Source organism: Artemia franciscana, chromosome 3, assembly GCF_032884065.1.
Source record: "Artemia franciscana chromosome 3, ASM3288406v1, whole genome shotgun sequence".
NCBI lineage: Eukaryota > Metazoa > Arthropoda > Branchiopoda > Anostraca > Artemiidae > Artemia > Artemia franciscana.
The window spans coordinates 27,562,959-27,578,331 of NC_088865.1; the positions used below are offsets into that span (position 1 = coordinate 27,562,959).

The 15,373-nt window shown below is 35.3% G+C and overlaps 1 protein-coding gene across 1 annotated transcript in view; it reads left to right on the forward strand.

The window, feature by feature from the left end:
- LOC136025512 (synaptotagmin-7-like) overlaps positions 1-15,373 on the forward strand; it is a 141,275-nt gene that overhangs the window by 41,457 nt on the left and 84,445 nt on the right. The window lies entirely within an intron of this gene.

Sequence of the window (15,373 nt, forward strand, 5' to 3'; positions counted from 1 at the left end):
TAGAAAAAAGGGGATTCAAGACACAGAAATCTACACAAAAATATTTTAGCGTGATGATAGAAGAAAAGTTAAGAAATAGGGATAAGAAGATAGAAAATGTTAAGAAAATATACTATATTAAAAAGGAAACAAGATGGCTTTGTTTGAAATTAATAGTATAAAACTAAAGCAACAAAGATGATAATAAGAAAAACAAAAACAAAGTTTTGCCTTTGTTTTCTTCTAGACTTCTTTATTCTGTGTATTTTCTGTTTAATTTTCCGTTTTGGCAATTTTTTCTCTCACTATTGTTTTAGTTTTTACATAACTATTGTTTAATGCATTAATCTGTTTTTCTTCTTGCTATTTTAGTTTTTGGCTGCATAATTTTAAGTTAATTACCTTGCTATTTTTTTTATTGGTGCGCTGATGACAACTTGTATGTTACACGAGCTAAATATACTTGCTCTAATTTTTTTTCTTTTATCTATCTCACTTACCTAAAGTAGGGTATTTTATTTTTTTTTTCCCAAAGTTTTAATGTTTTGCATAGCCAGTCAGCTCATCGTGAAATATTTTATGGTTGCAAAAATACAAAAGTATATAGGTAACTTCTATAGAAGTTTTTTTCTAGATTGTGGTTTTATGCCTAGAATAGAAGTGTATAAATGGCTCAAATGGATAAACTCTCTGATATCAACTTTCTAAAGCCAAACTGATAGAGGTTGACCCTTGGACCCCGCATTAGGATAGAAAACTCAGTTCAATTTCTGGCTAGTTTTTTCAAAGTTCGTTAGTTACTCCGCGTGAGTCATTATAAAAGATTGCAAGTGCACAGGAGTCCAGTTAAAATGTTATTATTCAGAATTACGTATATGATTAAGGGGTTTTGGAAAAAAGCCAAAAGTTTTTTCGTGCGTTTATAGTGGTATTTGCACTTTTTTCCCTCAATGTTTTATTATCACTTTCTTTTTTTTTCGGAAAAGTTTTCTCAGCAATTTTTTAAAGTTCATTAATAGTGGTGCTGTGGTAATAATAGTCACGGTAGTAGTATCTGTACATGATTTTGGGATTTTCTTCTTAAGAATTATGCTCAGCTTTCCTGAAAGCAATTCAGAGGGCATTAAATGTAACCAGTAGAGAGCTAAAGGATTTGTTTTTGCTTGTCTCTAAAATAGTTGAACTGAAAATTTTCAGTTCATTCAGTTCAAGAACATCAGCTCTTGAACCCGTGTAATAAAAAAAATGAGTTTATACTTTTCATTAAACTTGCTCTGTTGAAGAGATTTTATTCTTGAAGTATTGAGCATAGAAGTCGCACTTTAGGGTAAATAGTAGGAGGGCTTAGGGGAAGTCAACCTCCTCATACTTGGGATATCTTTTGTTCATTTCCAGTTTTCAAGTCAACCTTTACATTCATTTGAGATTAATTTTTATTTTATTTAATTATGTGTGTTTTTAGTATCATGTTTGGGCCTAGTAGTAATATTGGGGAGGGGTTGTGGAACCGCTCTCCTTATTCCCTTTGCTATTAATGCTAAAATTCAAGTTTCGTATTATATTGCTTTAAAATAAAAGCTTATTTGGGTCAATTTGCTTTACACGGTACTTTGTACCATCAAAACTTAACAAAACAAGAAAAATAGCACAACAAATAAATGAACATGCATCCTTGGCGAGCCTTAGCAGAGAAAATGTAATTTTTCAATCCATATAAACTCGAAACATTATATTTATGTGCTAGAAAAGATGTCTTTATTGGTTTACATGTAATAAAAATTATCTGTTTTATGATTAAGTTTTTCCCTTTTCTTAATTGAATATATAAAAAAAACTTTTTCAATTGAAAGTAAGGAGCAGCTATTGTTTATTAATTTAAGAAGTAGAGTTGTGACAAAGAGTCACACCTTAGCGTAAAGATCGAGGCGTTGAGGAGGGGACATCCCCTTTCATATACGGAGTAATTTTTGTTCGTTTTAAGTTTTAATGTCGCTCCTTATTCTCAGTCCAAAAAAAAACTTTTTTTTGTTCAATGTATAAAAAGGCAGCTTACCTTTCTATACTTTCCTTTTGCACCTTAAAATCTAGTTAATTTTTTACGATCTAACGTAATTTATACGAACTTATTGGCAGATTCTTTATCTGTGATCACCACAATTCTCATATGACTTGTTTCTAAATAGCCTTCAATCCCTGTAACATTTTCATGGACTATTTTTTTAGATTCTATTTGTTTTCATTTTCTTCATTAATTGTAATGAGTCATTTCTTGAGAGCTGTATAAGTAACTTCACGTAAAAACTTGAAAACTGTAATGAGCACATCTAACTCCGAATAATTTCAGTCTCAAGTTTAAGAGAAAGCTTCAATAAACTTTACAGAGTTTCTTGAAGCTCATTGGAACATAAAATGAAGCAGTACAACTCCGACTAAACTAAATTTACTGTTTCTTTTGAGTTATTATGAAACTATTATACCTGATTAGACTGCAGAAGAAACGGTTAACGACATAAATTATAATCTATGATAACTAATTTAGTGAACGTTAGTTTATCAGTTTATGTTATTCCTCAGTAATAATGATGAAAGTGAGGTTCATTTGTAATTGTGCTTTATATTTAAGTGACTAGCTTTTGTAAATCTTAAATTAAATATTATATATTTAATTTGTGAATGCATTAACTAACTTAAATTCATTTTCTCTTTTGTTTTTATTCTTTAACTAGATTGGGATGATATAATGTAAATTAATTCAATATTTAATTAGTTTAATGATGGTCTTGTTGTAGCAAGATTAATTAAACATTTTTAATTAATAGAAAAGATTAATAGATTAATAGAAATTAATAGATTAATTTTTAATTAATATATTAAAAAGAAAAGTAAAGAGCTACATGAAACCAGAAATAAGAAGAAATAAAGCCAAAAAATTTTGAGAGCGTAAAACTGTCACAAATTACCATCAACAAATAAGTGAAACTCAAAATGAGCAGAAACTCAGATGAGTAGGGCTGACAATCCGCATGATTTCTAAGAACCTGTACATAATTTGAACTAAATGTTTGAAGCAATTACAAACGAAATTGAAGAACAAAAAGATATATGGTTAGAATACTTGCGACAACAACAATTACAACGAGCGAAAATTGAAAGTGATAATAAAAGAAATATCTGGTTGGAAGATAAGTGACAGCGAGAATTCAAACAAGTCAAAAGCAAAAGCGAAGAAAAAAAAATAATGCGGAAATACCACATCCAGAAAAAAGAAATATACGGTTAAAAGTTAAGTGGTAGCGAGAATTACAAGCAACAGTGAGAATTAGAACGTGTCAAAAATATTTTTATATAGTCTACGTTTACAAGAGAAGGGACAATGAGGATTTATATATAAAAGCTTGTCGTGTAGCCATGCCGAGGCCCGGCTTCGAAATTGGCTACATTGTTTTTTTTTTACTTAAAACAGTCAAATTGATATTTCTGGCCACAAAAACGGTCTAAATGGGTTACAAATTTAAGAAAGAATTCGTATTTGTCCAAGGGTGAAGGCATCAAACCTGTGGTGTCGTCTTGACATCAAGAAAAGGCTTAAGTTGTCTGCAGTTAGAAGAAAAGTCACAATGAGAATCTATATATAGAAGCTCACCGCGTGTCGAGTGCTAGGGCCCGGCGGTGAAGCTACCGGGTGCACGGTACTGTATTTATATATATATATATATATATATATATATATATATATATATATATATATATATATATATATATATATATATATATATATATTATATATATATATATATATATATATATATATATAATATATATATCTATATATCTATATATATACAAAAGATATTTATATATATATATATATATATATATATATATATATATATATATATATATATATATATATATATATATAAATAAGTTATTTGTTTGTGTGTCTGTTTGTCTGTCCGCCGCATATGACGTCTGAATTATTTCATCATATACCAATTCAAAAACGAATGTATTCAAGCCGAAGTAGCTGAGTTGATAAAGCGTTATGTTCCAGGTTCTAGGTCCGAGATGTTCCAGGTTCGAACCTTGGCTTTAGCATTAATACAAAAGAAGAAAAAAAACTAAAAAAAGTAAAAACTACAAAAAAAAAACTAAAAGGAAAATACTAAAAAAACCGAAAAAGCTAAAAAACTAAAAAAACCAAAAAAAAGGTAAAAAACTAAAAACTAAAAAAGAAAAAAAACTAAAAAAAACTAAAAAAAGGTAAAAACTACAAACAAACTAAAAAGAAAAAAAACTAAAAACTAATAAAAAACTAAAAAAAACTAAAAACTGAAGAAGAAAAAAAAAACAAAAAAAGGAAAAAAACTGAAAAATAAAGAAGTAAAAGAAAACTAATAAAATAAAAATAAAAATAAAAAAACTAAAAAAGGTAAAAACTACAAAAAAAACTAAAAAGAAAAAAGAAAAAAAACTAGAAAAGCTAAAAAAAAAGGTGAAAACCAAAAAAACTAAAAAGAAAAAAAGGAAAAAAACAAAAAATTTATTTTATCATATACCCATTCAAAAACGAATGTATATACAGACCGGGACACAGGGAATATAAATGACGACTGGGACACTCAAAGAGAAATTACAGACTGGGACACCGGGACACAAATGACGACTGGGACGTGTGTGTCGACTGACGTCATGTTTGTGTGTCGACTGACGTCATGTTTGTCGACTAGAAATGACGACTGGGACACAGGGACACAATTACAACGGGGACGCCGGGGGGCACAGGGGGGATATATAAATGACGATGGGGACACAGGGAATGTCTAATTAGCAATCACCATCAACAAAGCTCAAGGGCAATCATTAGAATAATGAAGTATAGATTTGAATACGGATTGTTTTTCCCATGGACAATTATATATTGCATGTTAAAGAGTCGGTAAACCTGACAATCTATTTATATGTATAGACAATGGGACAGCGAAGAATGTTGCATATTCGCAAGTTTTACGTAGTTAAAACATCTATATTCACAGGTGGGACACAGGGACACAACTACAATGGCGCGTAGCGACTTACGCGCGCGGGGCGTGCTGGGGGTGGTGCGCGAAGCGCCCCCACCAGCTAGGTGTTGGGTTGGCGTGAAGCGCCACCCCAACAGCTGGTATATATATATATATATATATATATATATATATATATATATATATATATATATATATATATATATATATATATATATATATATATATATTCAGTAATCCGAGAAAATAATATTGATAGTGTTTTTTTTCGTTTTTTTCAATGTTATGAGATAAAAAATTCAGCTTGAATTAAGGATTTGTTTATTAAAAAAAAAAAAAAAAAAAAAAAAAAAAAAAAAAAAAAAAAAAAAAAAAAAAAAAAAAAAAAACACAAAAGAAGTTTTCAAAGGAACGTAAAGAGGTAAATTAAGCCAACAATCAGCAGAAATAAAGTCAAATAACTTTCTAACGTAAACTACTATTTCTACTACTAATAACCCACAACAGCTCCAGGTCGCCTAAGACCAGCACAGCTACGGCTGCCTCTCCTCCATCTCAATCTATTCAAAGCCTCCCTCTCAGCATCCTCAGAGGAAGTGTTTTCCCTTCAATTTTTCCTTACGAGAGCCACCCAGCTAGGGAAGACGTTGAATGGAGTTGAATGGAGGCTTTGTGCAATCTTGGGCTTATGTTGGTAACAGCATGGTTTTCCACACTCGGGGGTGCTCTTCTATCAACGAGAGTCCCAATCCTGCACAGACAATTTCAAGCCTATTACCTCCGACTTATTATATATTCATGTCTACAAATATTATGCCCTTACAGAGAGGCAACGTATAATAAACAAAATAGCTAGGAAGAGATTTATCAGCCTACCGAACAGACCAAACCTAGAAGAATCATCCATTAATTGGAATCCAGTGAAAATGCTGTGTCGTTTACTAGGCTATAATTTTCTTGAGGGGCACCATTGGTAAAGTCTACTCTGCAGTTCTGTTAGCAGGTACAGTTTTGGTTAAGACAACTAGCAAAATTTTACCCTGATGCCACTATGATGCCAAGCAAACAAGGATTTTTCTGTTTTTGATAGGGATGGAGAAAGAAACTAGTGTTGGAACGAAGACCTTAAACCATCTCATGGCACTGGAACAGTTCCAACCTAAGCCCAGTCTATCCTCATCAAGGCATTCATCAGGGTTATATATCATATAAAAATACCCATAAAACTACACATCAACTACCACAGACCATCAATAAGTTAATAAAACTCAAAACAAACAGAAATTACACTAAATAACAAAGTGGAACTCAAGACGATTAGAAACTAAGGTGAGTAACACTGGCAACCCCCATGCCCTCTAAAGACCAGCACAAAACTTGCACTTTACTGAAAACAAAATACATTTTGAATGTTTTCACCTTTTTTACTTCAATATATCCAAAATCATTAAGACTTTTAGGAATGAATACCATATAGGCGAGGTCAGGGTTAACCCGGATGCGTTTTTTTGAAACAGCATGTCTTCTAAGCCATTAGTTTTTCTGTAGTTCTGACTTCACCATAAAATCCGTATTTATTAAGAATACCTTTGAATTTTTTCTTATCTTTATCAAAAAAGGGAAAAGTTTGTTTTCATTTTTTTTTAAATTCTCCAAGGCAACCCCTACCCACGGGGTTGGATTGAACGGCTCTAGTATTGTTTCGGAAACCATTCTGAACTGTTAGATTTGTAGTTTTTTTCAAATATATATAAAGTTATTAAAATTAAAAAAAGGAATTCAGGTATATACAATGACAATAAAAGTATTCAAATAATGCTAAAATTCCAGGCACGTACGCAAGAATGTTTTTTTTTCTGGGGGGGGACCTTCGAAACAGCAGATATAAAGTAGCACTTTTTTAATTTAGTAATGCGAAAAGCACGTATATCGGAAAATACAGATTAACTTTAATCTGTAGTATTGTAGCGGACGGCGGGGGGAAGAAGACTGAAGCCTCAAAAGTACGTTTTAGGCTCAGGTTATGTTTATAGCGATTTAGAACCAGTGATTAATCTATTATATCCCACTGAAAGGGAAATTTTAGGGTTAACAGTGCAATATTTGTGCTGCGGGGGGTAGTTCTTTTATTGCCAAAACGTAGATTTCAATGAAAAATGATAGTTTCCAAAATTGATCCATTAAAAGCTGTACTTTATCCTGAAAAGGGGGATAAACGCCTAATACCAAGGATAATTCTATTTTGCTGTGGAAAACAAACTCTCTTTACAAAAAAATAACAGTACAATTGCTAATTACTTCAAAGAGGGTAAAAAGTCAGACTGAAAATGGATTAATAATTGGGCAGTGACTTGACCGGATAATTGCATGCTGTAAAATCCCCCAAAAAGGCTTCACACATGTATCTAAATTCTTTATAAATGTCCTATTTTTGTCAGAAATCCCAAGAAACCATGGGGAAACTAAACATTTCACAAAATTACGGGGGACCTGGGCCCAAAGCCCCCCCCCCCCTGCATACATGCCAGCTCAAGTCATTCTAGTTTGTACGAACTAAGATTTTCAGAGGCAATGCTATAGAATTTACTATAGTAAAGGGCGTAAGTCTTCAATGTTTTTATTTATTTACTTTTTTCCCAGAGGCACATCACGTGGAAGGGGTCGTCGTATGAGCTTCGGAGGGAGTCATTCAATTGGAATTCAGAACTTCTAGTAACCTTTTTGAGAGTCAGTAGCGATCGGAGAGCAACTAGCCCCTCCGCCCTTTTTTCCCTGAATGCTTCTAATAAAAATATTAAGATAGCCGCTTTGTTAAAAGTAGTTCAAAGGTCAGATAACCAAACTCCGGTTTTGACGCGACCCCCAAAAGCCCAGGGGAGGCTGCTGTAAGCTATGCGTCTGTGGCATATGTAGTTTTTATGAAAGGGTTTTTAAAATAATTCAAAGATTAGATAAGGTCGATCCCCACTTAAAAAACAGACTAATTAACGATATTTATTCCAAAACTTAAGGGAGCTGACCCCTAGCCGCTGTCTCAAAGCTTTTTGAAATTTTCGTCATATACCCTTAGTTTTATTAGCAATATTAGTGGTAGACGAAGTAATAATAGTAACAATAACAGCTTCAGTAGCCTCGGTGGAAGCAGTAGTAGTAGCGTACCAATTTTTGCCTTTTGGTTAGTTCAACATCCCTTACAACAAGCCCTCTAACTTTCAGCTTCATATTCCAAGCCGTTCTTAAGGTCTTGCTGATATGCACTTTTGACAACTTGGAAGAACACTCTGTGTTTGATTCAGTTGAACTTTCCAATCAATATTCCCTGAAATTTTCACCTTCATGCCCCTAGCCCTAGTTAAATCAGTAGTGATAGTAATAGCAGTAACGGTGTTACGACTTTTAGTAGTAGTACTAACAGCAGTAACTGTATGACTAGTAGCAGTAATAGCATGTTGCCTTTTGGTCAGCTGAATATGCCCCTTATCAAGCCCTGAACTTCAAATTCATGCTATAAGCTGTTGCTAAAATGTTGCCGATGTGCGCTTTTGATAACCTGTATGCCCATAATATCTTTTAATTTATATCGACTTCTCCCTCAACATTTCCAAAAATTCTCATCCTAATACTCGCTAAGTATTAGTTGCAATAGAAGTAGTATTTGGAGCAGCATTAGTATTAGTAGTAGTAGTAATAGTAGTAGTAGTAGTAGTAGTAGTAGTAGTAGTAGTAGTAGTAGTAATATTAGTAGTAACGTTCACATATTGCCGTTTGATTAATTCATCTTCCCTCAAAGCATTCCTAGAAAATTCCAACTAAATATCCTAAGCCAATCCTCAAAAACGCCCTTTTTACAACCTTAATGCATATATTGCGTTCTACTTTAGTTCAATTTTCACCTCAATATTCTCTTAAATTTTGATAGTCGTACACTTAGCTTTAGTAGAACAAGTATTATATTGGTAGCAGTGGTGGAAGTAGTAGTAGTAGTCATAGTAACAGTAGTAGCAGCAGCATTAGTAGCAGTTGAAGTATGTTCGTGATTACCTCTTGGTAATTTATCCCCTCATCATACCCTGGAAGTTTCAGCTTGATATGGTAAGCCGTTCCGAAGATATTACTGATACGCCCTTTTGACACATAATATGTGTCATATGTATAATATGTGTATATATAATATGTGTATATATAATATGTGTATATATAATAATATGTGTATGTATTTGGCACATAATATGTCTAAATTTAGTACAACTTTCCGCTCAACATTTTCTCAAATTGTCATCTCAATCTTCTCGGCCTTAATAGTAGTCGCTATAGAAACACTATTTGCAGTAGTAGTAGTAGGGGTAGTAGGAGTAGTAGTAGTAATAGTAGTAATATTAGCAGTAGGAGCTGCAGTAGTGTTCATATATTGTCTCTTTTGGTTAATTGACCATCCCCCACATTATTCCCTGAAAGTTCCAAATTAACACCCTTAGTCATTTCTGAGTTAAGCCCTTTTGACAACCTATATGCACATAATATGTTTGATTTAGTGTATCATTCCCTTTGAAGTTCTCTGAAAGCTTCACCTGAATTTCTTTAGAATTATGAACACAAAAGGTCAGACATGGCCTCTTTCCCTATTACAAATACTATGTGAAAACAATGGGTGATTTAATAACTTACAGCCCTTGCCCCGAGGGTTTTGGGGTGGTGGTATCCCCATACACATAGTTTTCGGACCTTTCTACTATGGTGAACAGAATTTCTATCTCAAATTTTGACTATATGTGTTAGGGGAATTATTGAGCTGGGGGGGGGAGGTAAGATGCCCTCCAATCCCTTTCGACTATCAAAAAGGACACTGCAACTTCAGTTTCCAATCGAAAGACGTCTTACCGAAGTTTCTACGGCAACTCGTTCTATACTAAGTGGCCTGATGAAAAAAAACAACTAAATAATAAATACATTGTGCAGATCGCTTTTTACTTAGGTTGCGCTGTTGCGCTGCCTTTGAGAAGTCTGATGTTTTATACCAAATAAAAGTACATACGGGAATTCATTTGCACTACTTTATTAAAAATGAATCTACAGCCAAAGTACAAAGAATTATTATATTGACCTGCAGTGACAATGCATGTTGTCGGATACGTTATGGAGGAATTAATTTATCAGGACTCACGTCCAATTCCAGGAGATGTGAGAAAACATTCAAAATAGATGATTCGATCATTGCATAACCTTTGAAAACCTTAGAAATGACCAAGAAACAAGAACAATGGGTCGTCAAACTTATATTGCATAAAAAACAGCCGGAAATTATTCAAGTTCTTTAAAATGTCATTCCAAACAGAAAAAAAAACAACAACAAAACACAGAAGCTGAACCTGAATTTTTCGAGCAAACGGTAATGATCTATCTCTAGATATTACTCTGCCTTCGAGAAGGCGGCTTTTACATGTTTGTCCTCGACATGCAGCAAATTCTCAGTATCCTTGCTTTTCCTCCAAGACTTTGCATGCAATATTTTTGCTTATTTGCCAATTTTGCACAAAAAGCTTCTCCGCTGGGTATGCGGAATTCTCAAATATATTGTGTTCTCCATAAATGATTTTAAGCCAAAATTGTTCATTAATATTTTTCACTCCATGAACCCTGGTTCCGAACAAACTCCATCCTGCCACTAGAGAACTAAATGACCAACATGCAAGAAGACTTATGTGCGTCCAGTTTAGGTTAAATACAAATCGACTTCTAAAAGAGAGATCTAAATCATAGGTTGTTAAAGTTAAACTAAAAAAAGGAAAAATGTATGATTTTTCCCCTTGGATTCAGGACTTTACTCTTAAGTCAAACCTCTCTGTAAGAACTGCAAAACTCTTGGTGCAACATATTGATCAGTTCTTCAGCCTTGAGCCTTTATTCATTTATAAATAAAAAATATTTCCTTATTCCCATTTTTATGTCTTACCTCCCCTAAGGAATCACAATTTCCTTTTATCATGGTTTCGATGAAAAGGAATTCGCCAAACGATTTTCCATAAGTCGAAGAGAGATTTTCTTCCCCAAATCGATGATATCACATTAAACACGGTAGTAGCTCCTGTGGAGACTTCTATTAGGATTTGCTTCCAAATAACGAGACTCTCCACGGAATATTCATCTGAAAAAATTGCTGGATTGACTACGAAAAGAAAATAGAATCCCAGATCATTTACCAACAACAACAATGTTTCTGCGTTTTTTCTTTCTCTAATAGCCATCTCTATTATATTATTGGATTCACGGTGTAGTATTGAGAGTGACTATGAGTGATTGACTTTTACAACCAGTCTGTGGGAACCTGAAAAACTAGCAGAAATAAGTGAAGTTATCAAGAAAGGACTGATTTTGTCTAAAAAAGCTTTTTCAAATCAATATGAAAATATTGTGTAATATCTTTTGATTGGCTGAAATTCTAGTTTCGGTTCTTATTCAGTTCTTCTTTTGCTGTCTTAGTTCCAAAGATTATAGCTTTAGCTTTCAGTCTATAGGAATATTCGTTTAAATCTTAAAACTAGGCTTTTTGTATTATAATTTCAATTATCCTGACCTTTTTTTGGTTTTTGGAAAATGCTCGTATCTTCCTTTCTTATCGCCAATGTTGGAAATATAAAACATAAAATGAAGGTTATGACACTATTTTTGATCTGAGCAAAGTTTTGGCATTTTATTTTGTATTAATTTCTTTAGCATGATGATTGAGTTTGAATCTGCTCAAAATATGCTGTTATTCTTGGTTTGAGTTTTGTCAAGGCTAATGTCACACAAGTTTGAACCTCCAGCTTATTCCCAGGGGCGGATCCAGCCTTTTGTTCTAGGGGGGGGGGCGATTCTTACCGAAAAGAGTGGGGATAGTGTCCTTTTGGTCGGCCACAAGGCTGACTTTATTTTTCACGTTTTAAGTTTCTCTGGTGGTCTCTTGTTTAACGAAAATGTGGTTTTCATATATTACAATAATGATTACAAAAACTGTACTTGATCAACTGACAACTGTTTAAAAGAAAAATTCAAGCTTCCTGGCTCCACTGTTCGCAAGCCTGTCGATTACTCTGTCAATGCTGATATCGATGTTGCGGTGCACATTAAGGAGGGCCAAACCACTGAGTCTAGTTTGCCCCATCTGTGCTCTGAGCCAGGTTTTCAGTTTGCGTAAAGTTGAGAAGCTACGCTCAGTTAGATGCCACGCTCACCGGAAGAGATATAAAAATATCAAGAAGTGAGTTGACATAAGGATATATAAGGATATAGGTCACTTATGACTGAGTCGAGCATAGGTATAAAAACAACACGCCGATAATATTCTTTAGGCGTAGTATGAGGATGATTATTTCGATAAACCTGTCTTTGTGTAATCCTTGGAACTTCAACAGCCAATTGGATTTTATCTGACAATTCTTTTACTTGCTCGAATACTAATGCGAACTCTTCGTCACACGTTTCCCGTCGCTTTGCTAGAACATCCAAAAGGTCGAAAACGTGGCCATCGGCAGCGCCCAAGTCCAAAGTCTTCTTCTGGAATAGCCGACTAAGAGGCAAGGTCAAAGCGCAAATACTGTGTAGACATTGAAGGGAAACCATGAGTTCCGCACTATGTAACGCTGTGACAAGCGTCTTTGCCTTCGGAGCGGTCACTGATTCACTCCAGTGACTAATGTGTTCCAAAGCCTGGATGATTTTTGGAAGTTTGGACACAGACTACATAAGTGACTCGTGTTGCTCGATCCACCTCGTCTCGCTGATTCCCGTGAGCTGAGCTTTTAGAACCTTATTCGAGACCTAATTTCTCTTCTCAGATACATTTGAAAATGCAACAACTTCTTTTATAATGCCTATGGCATTTCTGATGCTCGAAACAGCTGAGCTTCTTGAAAAAGAAAGGTTCAGGGCGCGGTTAAAGCAGGGACAACGAGGCGCATTTTTAGCTTTTTTCTGAATTTCAACTACAGCACCACAGTTATTTGATACCATCATTGCACACCCATCCATACCGATTCCAACACAGTCGGGTAAATTTAAACCCATTTATTCTAAAAGGCTTAGAACTAGCTGGCCAATCACTTTTCCGTTGACAGTCGGCTCTTTGTATGCAGTGGAAGGTTCAAAGGTGGCATGATGAATGTCAACAAAACCTATGAAGTCCTCGTGTCTATGGTTATCGAAGGCATAGCAGAGAGCTAAACTAAGTTGCGATGAATGTGACACATCTGTTGTCTCATCGAAAATGATGCTGTAATATCTTGCTGACTTTGCTCTTTCTAGAATGACACCTATAACTTCTTTCGCACAAAAGTCAATCCACCGGTTTTGAGTTGTTTTGCTGATGTAGGTAGCATTTTTTCCTGATGTTTTCAGTTGTTCCTTTAGTTTACTGTCGCCACTTTCAGCACGATAACGTAGTAGTTCTCGGAAGTTTCCTTCATTGGAAAGCGGCATGTCATCTAAGTTTAAGCTGCCATCATCCCGATGGCCCCTCAGTGGAATATTCTGCCTTCCTAGAAATATGATTGATTCCAGAATCGGCTTAAGCCTCTCTCGGTTTTCTGTTACTTGCTTCTTTCGCTGTTCGTTGACGCGATTATTTACAGATTCGTGCGGAGAATGGTAGGCTCTTAGAAACGAATTTCCAGCCTCTACTGCGTCATGATGGTACTGGGAAGTATCATGTGCTGTGAGGTCTCCATCTTTTCCCTGAAAATTAGCAAATTTTGTGACAGGCTTTGTGACCAGCTTTTGTAGGGGAACCTGTCTGTTTGAACCCACGCTAGCCCCAGTTAAAAAAAGAGGGCAGTATTGCAAAAAAAGCCTTTCTGGGCAGCAGAATACACAAGCCAGTGGAAACTCTGCAAATGGGAATCATTCAAGTACCTTTTTTCGTCTTTCCCCCGCTTTAAATGAACAGAATACGGTATTTGGCATCCAATCCGGAATTTCCATGGCCTCTCCAGAAGCTCGCACTTTATTCGGTCGTCAATGGCATGTATTGTACCGACGTGGATCCCAATATCGTTTTCCGGAAACAGGGTAGGGGGGAGAGGTGTTGTTGGATGATCACTCTGAACGCTAACGGGGTTAACAGAAGATTGCAAAGTGTTAGGAGTTTGCCCGTGTTCGCCACTTCCAACAGAACTAATTGAAGAGCTACTTGCAGTTACAGTTACACTATCCATTCTGCGAGACTTTGAAATGACAAAGCTGTCAAGCGTCTTTTGTCCGCGTTTTCCCGACATCAATATTGCTTAAACGACAAAAATCCTCGTGACACATGCACATTCAAATTTCATTATACACTGGAACGAAATGTTTGTTTTGACACTTCAGGTCCGGTTGCGTTGCGCAACCCCACTCACTTCCAATGTTACATCGAACTGGGAGGTGAGAACTAGCTAAAATTTACCGAGTGAACTGTTGCTATGCTATGAGGTGACAAAAAATACTCGAGGCTAGCTTGATAGTGGAAAAGCTGTGGAATGAACGTAATGTAAAAAGGTTTTATAGTCTAGTTACAGTAGTTAAAATACGCGTTAATGCAGACTTCCGTAAGTGCAGTAAAAAAAATTACAGTCCGTCTAGGGGTGGGTGCGATCCCCCCTCGACCACCCTCTGGATCCGCCCCTGCTTATTTCTAGCTTCTTGATCTGTAGAAAAGTCAAAAATCCTCTTTCACGGAATGAGTAAAAGCGAACGGCGCCAACATTTGAAAATTGAGCATGAAAACCTTGGGATATGAGTGGCGCATTGCATACTAGAATCGAGAGAGCAATTTTATTGCTCCAAAAATTTATCCAGAAATTCAATGGAAATGACGGCAAGTGAGGATTGGGTTTGAACCCCATCCAAAAAAAATCTGGGAAGTAACGTTGAATCTCGTATTCAAGAGTTTGCAGGTGGTTAATAGTCCCCCCTCTCATAAACTACACTAGATTCCTGCTTCCGATTCTACAATTTTGGTAGAAATATGTTCAAACATGGCAAAATTCGGCTCATTTGATTGGAAATTGAAATTTCTAATACCTCTTTTATGAGTCAAAATCAATTGGAGGGCGACTAGCCCCTTCCGCCTATCATTTCTCAAGGCCAACCCAATAAAAATTTGAGGTTTTTATTTTATTTGGCGTAGTTAGAAGGTCCTATAACTATGTCTTTGGGGATGTAGCCCCCCTTCCCACAACCCTCAGGGTAAAGGCTATAAGGTCAGCTATTGTTAACTTGTTAACACATGAGACTTTTATCGAAGGGGCTGTAGTTTAAACTTTAGAGGGAAATCATTCGATTGGAAATTGGAAGTTTTGGTGCCCTTTTCAGGGTAATAAGTGATCGGGGAGCAACAAGCCCCCCAAGTCCCCCCTCCC